We start from the raw sequence: 9,018 nt of genomic DNA on the forward strand, positions 1-9,018 counted from the left end.
GTCCTGCCGGGCACCTCACTGAGTGTGTTTGAATATTTATGCAGATGGAGCTTGAAGAGTCACAGGTGGACAGCTATTCCTCATATCTTATTCTCCCTCAATTGTGGACTACACTGTATGATGAAAATCAATCATTCGCAGGTAGGGAAGCGGAAGCTTCACAAACATGGTGACTTGCGAGATGGAGAACATTGCATCTGGTTTCCTCTCTTGTCACCAGAAAGCACAACGTTATCCCATTTGTTTGTGTCTTCTACATGAGTGACTTTCAAACATTTTTTTACAGAAAATATCAACTCAAAAAATACTCAGCAATTTGAACCACCAACCTTGTTCTGTATGCCAAAATGTTCAGAGAAAAGGCAGACTTTGTATTACACAAAACACTGGTGACGCAAGGGCCAAAGTCCATAGCACATCACTACGTAAGTATTTTCTCTATACTAACCCTGTTATTGTGGCTTTTTTTATGCTACTGTGAATTGTTGATAGTTGTATTTTTCTATACTTCACTGATAGATAACCCACCTACTTCATTGCTTATATAGTATACGTATTTGTATAGTTTATGTATACTATTGCCAAATAGTATATCAAGCAGTCTAAAATATTTTAGTTTGTCAAACAAATTAATTATATTAATGAAACCTAGGGAGAACATGCAAACACCACACATTTCAAGCTAGATTTGAACCCACATCCCCCACTGTGAGACCGACACACTAACCACTAATTCACAGTGTAACTCTGATTATTATTGATGCTTCTTTTTTTAAAAATGTGTCGTAGCTGCAGTCAAGGTTTTATAGCCAAAAAATTAAAAATCGAACTCCGCCTATCGATGTACCAACGGTGACATCCCTAATGTTCATTATTGGGCTGTTTAATATTACAGTTTATACCAAGAGTTTTCTTGTACTCATTTGGTGTGAAGCAATCATCTCAGTGACCCAAATGAAGGACAAAAGCAGATCTCATCTCTGCTCTGTTTCAGTCCTGCTACAAGTCATTATCTTCTGACCTCTTATTTCACTGGCTGTCACCTCCTGCTGCCCCCACCATGCCACAGATGTAATCACATATATTCAGTCATGAAGATTAAATTGCACCCACTCTAGCCTCTCCTGAGCCCACTTCCTCGGCAGAAAGGAGACCAGTCATCTCTGTGTGGCTCAGAGAACAAACAAATTGCATGCCCTCACACAGTCAAAAACAGCATGATCACTGCATTGAAATTGTTGTTCAGGCGGCATGGAAAACAGGGTAATGTGTCTCAGTAAAATTAGCAAGGCGAATTGTTACAAGCTTTTGTTGTTGTGGGTGTTTACAGATGCAATTAGCTCACGATGCTGTGAATAAAACGTTCAGGTTATCCATGCAGAAAAAAAGGGAATACTAGAGCACTCACAATGGACATTTTACAAACAATCCACACACCATTTACATTCAAGTGCAACAGGAGACTCGTTGCAACAATTTTTCATCAAAATGATCTTTGATATGTACGATAAAAGTTAGTATGCATATTGGGCATTCAAAGATCATTATCAGTTTAATGAATATCAGTTTGAAGAAAACACTAAGTCACTTTTGTAAATCTTTTACGGCAAATTGTTTAAGGGCCATGTTTGTAATTTAATGCGAGGTCAAATATTCTAGCTATGGTAAAAATGGCACAGCTCAAAGTTTTGAAATATGTTTTCATGTGTATTTAACATGAAGTAAAAGTGTTAATTCTAAATTGCACTCCTTTGGAAGATGCACTTACGTCATTCTTATTCTCACTTTAAATAGTGCTAAATTGTTTATGCAGTGTATGATTTCATGTTTAATGTACTAGGAATTCAAGAGTATACGGTGGGGAATGATAGCAGTCAAAAATAAAAATCAGTTCTCAATCAAAATAGTAAAGGCATTCTGCAGAAAAATCCATATTACCACTTTGGTGACCTCTAAGATCTAACCATTACAATTAATTCAATTCACCCAATGTAAACATGTGCTAAAATGTTTCAATCTCAGCAGTAAATCTATGTAAAAATGTGCACTCTGGGAAAAATTCTGCACCTTTTAAAGTCATTAACAACATTCAAAGTTGAGTGTTCTCATAAAATATAGAGCCTGTGCAATGATCCTGTTATCAGATAATGAAATTCCCTTTACTTCCAAAATTCAATCAAAATGTACTAAGACCTCACTAAGTCTTTTAAAAAAAAACCTGCATTTGCATACCTTTTTGTAAGGTTACACATGAAAAAAAACTTAAGTGGTTCATTGACACCAGACGTTGCATGGAAAAGTTGTTCTTTTCATGTCAAAGATGTCATTGAAATATGAGGAAAAAAAAATATTCGCCAAGATGTTGTGCAAAGTAGGCCAGTCTGGAACTGCAGGACCAGACTTTTCTGGCTTTAGATTGCTGGCACAATTCCATAAGCTCTGTGAAATACCGCAAATGACACAAACTTCTGTTTAACGAATCCACACGGGCGGGTTATTAACAACGTGAGTTTCACAATAAAATGGTAAAATGATATTTGGAATATGAACACCTTTAGAATGAATTGTGTTGTGTAGTTTATCATCTGAGTTGATAGTGCAAAGTTATCGTCTTTAAGCATTTATATATGCCAGGCTATAGTTGAAATTATTGAAATGCTACCATTATAAAAAGCCACACAAAGCAAGGTTTATGTTGGGATGCAGAAGAAAGGAAAGGGCAACCCAAATAAGGGAGATTTTAAATGTGATGCTGGGTGAGAAGCTGAGGGAAAGGAGGAAACAAGAGACGACATCCTCATTCCGATTGAACGTTCGCTTAACTTGCCTTTGCACTCATGCTCTGTGTTGGCTGACAGCAGCAAGTTGAGAGTTAGGTACAAACAAATGGATTTAACCTTCTACTCAGATGCTTGGCAGTATTTTCTGCCTCAGGTAAAGTTTTAGGGGTATCAGGCGAAACAAACTACACTTGAGGTTAAAAAAAAGTTAAAGTGTGAATGGGATTTTCCTTATTTTAATTTTGCTCCCACCAATCGCGACCTTTCCTGAATGCTTTTGTTGTCTGGAGGCTCACAATTGTCCATTTGTTATTTGTCAACCATCCTTAATCTATATATAATGGATTTCTATTGCAAATTTTCATAGCCATTGCTACAGATTTTCTTGAGGCAATCTTTGTAGCAATTACACTCTATGAAAAAATCAACAATTATTATTAATTTTATTTAAAGAAAATAGGATACTGCAAGCTTTGCAAGTAATTATTAATTTATTTTGGGGTAAAGAGCTCAATATTATTCTGTATTCTCTCTAAAAGCTTGAAAGTTTTAGTGTTTCCGGTCAGTGCATAGAGATATAGAAATCATTTTGAGGGACAGTGTACATTTGTGTTGATGTGTAAATACATGTCAGAAGCACCTGAAGAGGATAGTGTGAAAACAGGGAAGTAAAGGAAAAATAAAACAACAGCCATACAAAAAGCTCAAGCTCCCTTCTGATTGAATTTGTTGAGGCGTAGCATTGAGAGCTCACAAACACTGATTCACTGATTTATGTGTGTAGTGTGTTTTGAGTGTTTCCGACCGTTACCCAAAAGAAAAAGATGGAATTACCCTTCCAGATGTGGAAGAATTGTGTGTGCATGTGCATGTGCATGTGTGTGTGTGTGTGTGTGGCGGGGGGGGGGGGGGGGGTACTTCTGTTTTGGTGGGGTCCTTGTGTGTGTGTGTGTGTGTGTGTGCGATAAGAATATTTGTGTGTGCATCAGCATTCACGCAGTCCTGTGAGTGTGATTAGATATTTACTCTGTGCTGCAGTGTGTGATTAAGTGTGGTTTGAAGCAGTGGTTTTACGCTACAGTGAGTCACTGACTGCAATAACTATATTCATATGGGGAAAAAGTGAGCAAAAAAAAGGGCAAAAAAAGAAGAAAATAAAAACTGCAAAACAGCACCCATTTCATAACTGCATTTAAATGCTTCAAGAAAAAGTCAACCTAAAATCTCCAATGTGTAAAGTAATCAAATTGTAACTAATGTTCAACAAACAATGGATGAGAAAGTTGACTTCATGACCTCCTTTAGTATAAAAGCAGCATTTCTACATTAACCCTCAATTAAAAGAAAATGTACAACATAATTTAAAAATCAAATATATGCATGGAAGTGTCAACTGAATTAAAATTAGGTCATGGAGGATTACCAATGCTAGAGCCAATGGTTTGATGATTCATATCATTTTGCTTTTATCAAGTCGGATTAGAAAAATAAGTCATTTGAGGCTAATTGAAATGTCTACGCACTGCACTCACGAGTATGTGAGTTTCTGTGACCCTTTGAGGTACTGCAGGTTACACTGGGGAACTCTGTTGACGGCAAAATACAAGTTTTAATTGCGATTGATTTACAGAGGGAACAATCAATGTGTTGGAATAGTTCATTAATCGTGCAAGTATAAACTAGCCAACTAGTGAATCTAAAATCTTTTTGAACACGTTCAAATGTATTTTAACTTTAACTCTGCAATCATTTGTGAGGTGAATCATTGGAGTAGTGGGCAGATTTACACCCTTTTGTCAACAAATTGATGCTATTTAATTGGAAATAATCCAGCGTATGCATGCAATTTGACTATGATCACTAATCCATAAATTAGTGTATATGCATTTTTTTCTCAATACATAATAACAAATATCTACGTTTAGTTTATTAGGTCAGCATCCAACATAATAATACCACTTTGTTATTTGAAATCACATCTTGGTTGAAGGGATCCAAGATGGCATCTCCGAGGCAAACTTGTTCTACTGTCGCCAGGATTTAATTACTCTCAGTAGGAGATGCCATATATCTATCACAAAAGATTACCAACGAACCTACAATATCCCCTAGGACATCTCGAGACCACTGGGATCTCTGTAGATAGTCGGCCTCACCAATTTTGTTATACGCAGCTGTGTATGATGACAATAAAGGCCTTTGATTTGATTTGATATACAGATTTGTGACAGTGTAGTAATGGGGAAGTTGTTTAAAGCCGATAAGAGTCTGGTGAGTGGTCCCACAACCAGATAAATGCAACAAAACTAAATAAATACACACTCAGAATGTTCTAAACTGTGCCTATTGACAATACAAAATTGTGCTTTTACTTTTAGTTTGTCCTTCAAAAACCATCAATGTTTTACTCATCTATGATTGAAACTGGGGCTGACTGTCTATAAGGGCACTGACCAGAACGTGAACCCTCATTGTCTGCATGAAAGGTTGCAAAATGTACCATTATAGCATCAGCACTTCAGAGTTTAAGAGCATGTTTTTCCAATTCTCCTGAGGTGTTGGACAATTTGCTGGTTGGAATCTTTTTTTGCCAAAAAATGGAGATAGAAATACTTTGAATACAGACCGTAAAGTGGAAGATTAAAAAGTATTGTGTCATTTTCTATTAAAACACTTGGCTGGTTATAGTATGGGTACACCTCACTGGAGATAATTTCACTACTGTCATCTTTAGTGACACACATGCATGATCTTCATATCGTAACATTTATGGATGATGTGTTATTCTCATGGATGCACAGTGAGTTTCTCATCAGAGTCTAGAATTGCAGAAATAAGACAGTGTTTAGAATGACATACTGAATTATGAGAACCACTTGTTAAAGGTCAAAGGCTTTATCTAACAGTAATTTAATGCAAACATAACAGCATGAGAAAAAGTCTAGTCTAATATTTGCTCTGAAAATTAATACACTTTTTTTACTCCGTTTTTTGACAGGTTAAGCAAACACTCCTTCCATTAGATCATTCAAACTTATTTGACTTTTCTCTCTTGTTAGTGTATCAGGTTACTTCTGAAAACAAGCTTGAATGCTTACCTTGAGTGTGGATGTGTGAATGTTGTTCTCATGAGTGTGTTTGGGAACACGTTTTGATAGATTTATAGGCCTCTCACATAGGCTGGAACAATCAAGCAATCACTGCAACTCATATCCTCTCCTCTAATGAAAAAGAAAAAGTTCTAGTGAACAGAAAAAAGTGAAGGAACGAGCAGAGGACAATGAAGGAATTGGAGCTGATTGATGAAGTGGGTTGGGTGGGGAGGGGGCAAAAAGAACTTAGAGGGAGAAAAGCTGGGATGGATAAGTGAGTCCAGAATCAATAGGTGCGAAAAGTTGCGCCACAAAAAAGTGGTTTACTTTTGTGTCTGGGTTTGAGTGTGTGTGTGTGTGTGTGATCCAATATTAGGATATTTTTTTAAAGAAACTAAGCCACACTGGTTATACTTTTCATTGTGTCTTTTTATGAGATCAAACGATAACGAGGTGAAACGGGGGGAATAAAATCAAGGTCCGTACTCAGGAATGAATTGTGGTGTCATATTCTAGTATATGAACCGGTGGAGAGGAGTAATTTGTATGTTGAGATTGGTTGGTTTGTTGCAAGTCAGATGGCAGAAAGAACACAGCAGAATTAGAAATGTAGACTAAATAGCCACTGAATGTGTTTTCATAGTTTGTGTTTTGTGTGTTTTGGTTTTGTTTCATTCTTGTTTGTTTACTTTTCTGCTTATGGTGTCTTCCTGTGTGTTTCTTGTCTTTGTAAATTCAAATATGTCAACATTTTTGCCTGCTGTCTCTTGTGTTAACCACCTTTTCTGATCTCATTCCCTAAATTAAGCGCCCTGTATTAGTTTTGTCCTTTATTGGTTCAATGGTGATATCAATGTAACATAATGTTAGTGCCTCTCTGCCTTCATGCATGTTCTTCTGGACAATTGATGTTTTGATGCCCTGCCTTTGGTTTCTTTTGTTTTGGATTTCTTTTTGGATTTTTATATTTTTAGAGTACGCAACTACCGTGATTTGCTTCCCCACTGAACTGCACTTGCGTAAACCCCTACTTGTTTTGTCGCTCGCCCTTGTTATGTTAGTTTGCGCCATGATTATTGAAGACTAAATGTGAAAGTAAATATGACTGGTGGCCTACCTCTGTGTGGCATGCCATGGATACAAGTTTTAGTGTGTCATAGTTCTCACTTTAAGTAAACTAGGACAAGGTCCACCTCAGCTGCCATCGAAAGGATCATAAGAAGTATAGAAAATAAAATAAGCCATTGAATTCTCGTTTTCCATCACCAGCACTATTTTGTAAGGAAATCATTAAATAGCATAAAAGTCTGGAAACCAAAACACCCTTTAAAAAAAATCAACTTTTTATCCTTGTGGTTACAATTTATCCATCCTGTTTTCTGATTATGACTGCCTGGGCTGTGAGGGTACAAAAAAGCCATGTGCTTTTCCAGATAAGCTCAAGTTGTTCTCTCAGGAATACCCCATCCCAAATCACTCATGTGTCTTTTACACAAAGTCCCTCTCTCTTGCGCTCGTACACGTGTGCACACACACATGCTTGTAGGTTAACGGGCACAACTTACGTGCTAAACACTAAGCACTCGTGGTCGCCAAATAAATGTGTTCCAACAACGTTCATGGCAGAGATAAAGTGCACACCTCCACAACAGAGACATAGCTGTATAAAAATGGATAGACTGTATTGCAAAGGGAGAAAATAGAGGGTAAAACCCTTTTACTCAATAAGTGCCAAAAGAGACAACAATATTGGCTATCTGCTGTAGGAATTTCAGAAATGTAGAGACTAGAGGTCTAGATTGAACTCAGTTTTAGAAAATTGATGACCTTATGTTCCAAAGTATATGACTGAAAGCTGATTTTGGCCTGGCATGTGTGTAATGGACAAATGTTGACTATCAGGGCTAAAGTCATTTACTTTTGAGGTGCTGATCACAATGTACAGTCTGACGTATTCATCTGGCGTCTCGGGACACCTCATGTAAAACATGTCAGAATTGCTCTGCTTGACTTTGTGTGATGTGTCCTGTGGGCTCATAGGATTTGTTGCTAAACTTGCTATGTCCTTTTCTGTCTTTTTCAGATGTCAACAGCAAATAGCACACAAGTGCTTTGTGCCTGTGGATTAGGCACTGTACCAGTATCACATGGTTCAATATGACCAAACACCCATCCCGCCCTGCCCCCTAGATTGCAGTGAAGATAAGGTGACCATAACGTATTGTCCCTTCCTCTTTATAGTGAATGTGATAAGTAATAAGGTGTAGACACATTTCTCATCATCCTCACATTTGGAAGATTGACAGCCCATATTGCACTTTCTCATTTTATCTCTTCACATTTGAATGGTGAGGTAGGAATAAGGAGAAGATTCCTTTTGGGAATGTTCAAAACAGATGATAAGACCCCCTGTTTCTCTCCCTCTAGCTATTTGGAGTTCGACCATGTTGGGTGACCATCTCATTTCTTTGTAGAAGTGAATGGGATTTGTCGGAACCTGCAGCAAAACACACTTCAATCCAAAAGAACATGGTGGCCCAATGGGTGAGTATTATGCACGACAAGACCACAATTCTGAGATTTTGGGTTCGACCTTCTGGTCTGGACCTCAATCTGCTTGCTTGGATTTTCTCTGGGTATTCCAGTTTCCTCCCACATCCCAAAAAGATGCTGGGTAGGCTAGTTGATCACTCAAAATTATCCCTAGATGAGTGTGAGCCTGAATGGTTGTCCTTCTCTTTGTGCCTTGTGATTGGCTGATCACCAATTCAAGGTGCCTCCCGCTTGGTGCCCATATTTAGCTGGGATAGGTTCCAGCACCACCGCAACCCTTTTGAGTATAAGCGGTATGGAAAATGAAAGAATGTGTAAAAAAAGTGGTTGGAAAACATTGTATTAGGCTAATACAGAGAAATGTGCATGGTTTCCCTATTATGCACGGCTTTAGAGCAGATTCTACAGCAATACGAGAAATCACTGCCTCCCACTTAGAGTTCAACCCAGAGTTTTCCTGCAGATTTGCTGCATTGCCTGATTTTGCTGCTGCTTGTATCACTTATGTTGTCCACGTAGTCAAATCCACTTCTATTAGCACAGCAGGATTATACACTAGCTTTACTGCCTTTGCCGCTAAACATAGGTTTCTC

At 37.8% G+C, this 9,018-nt stretch overlaps 1 long non-coding RNA gene across 1 annotated transcript; it reads left to right on the forward strand.

Moving 5' to 3' along the window:
• LOC144200182 (uncharacterized) lies at nucleotides 1-8,073 on the forward strand. Its single transcript, XR_013327060.1, has 3 exons — nucleotides 1-141; nucleotides 287-425; nucleotides 7,956-8,073. It is a non-coding gene; the product is annotated as an uncharacterized LOC144200182 (long non-coding RNA).
• Nucleotides 8,074-9,018: the final 945 nt, after the last annotated feature.

Source organism: Stigmatopora nigra, chromosome 8 (genome assembly GCF_051989575.1).
Source record: "Stigmatopora nigra isolate UIUO_SnigA chromosome 8, RoL_Snig_1.1, whole genome shotgun sequence".
NCBI lineage: Eukaryota > Metazoa > Chordata > Actinopteri > Syngnathiformes > Syngnathidae > Stigmatopora > Stigmatopora nigra.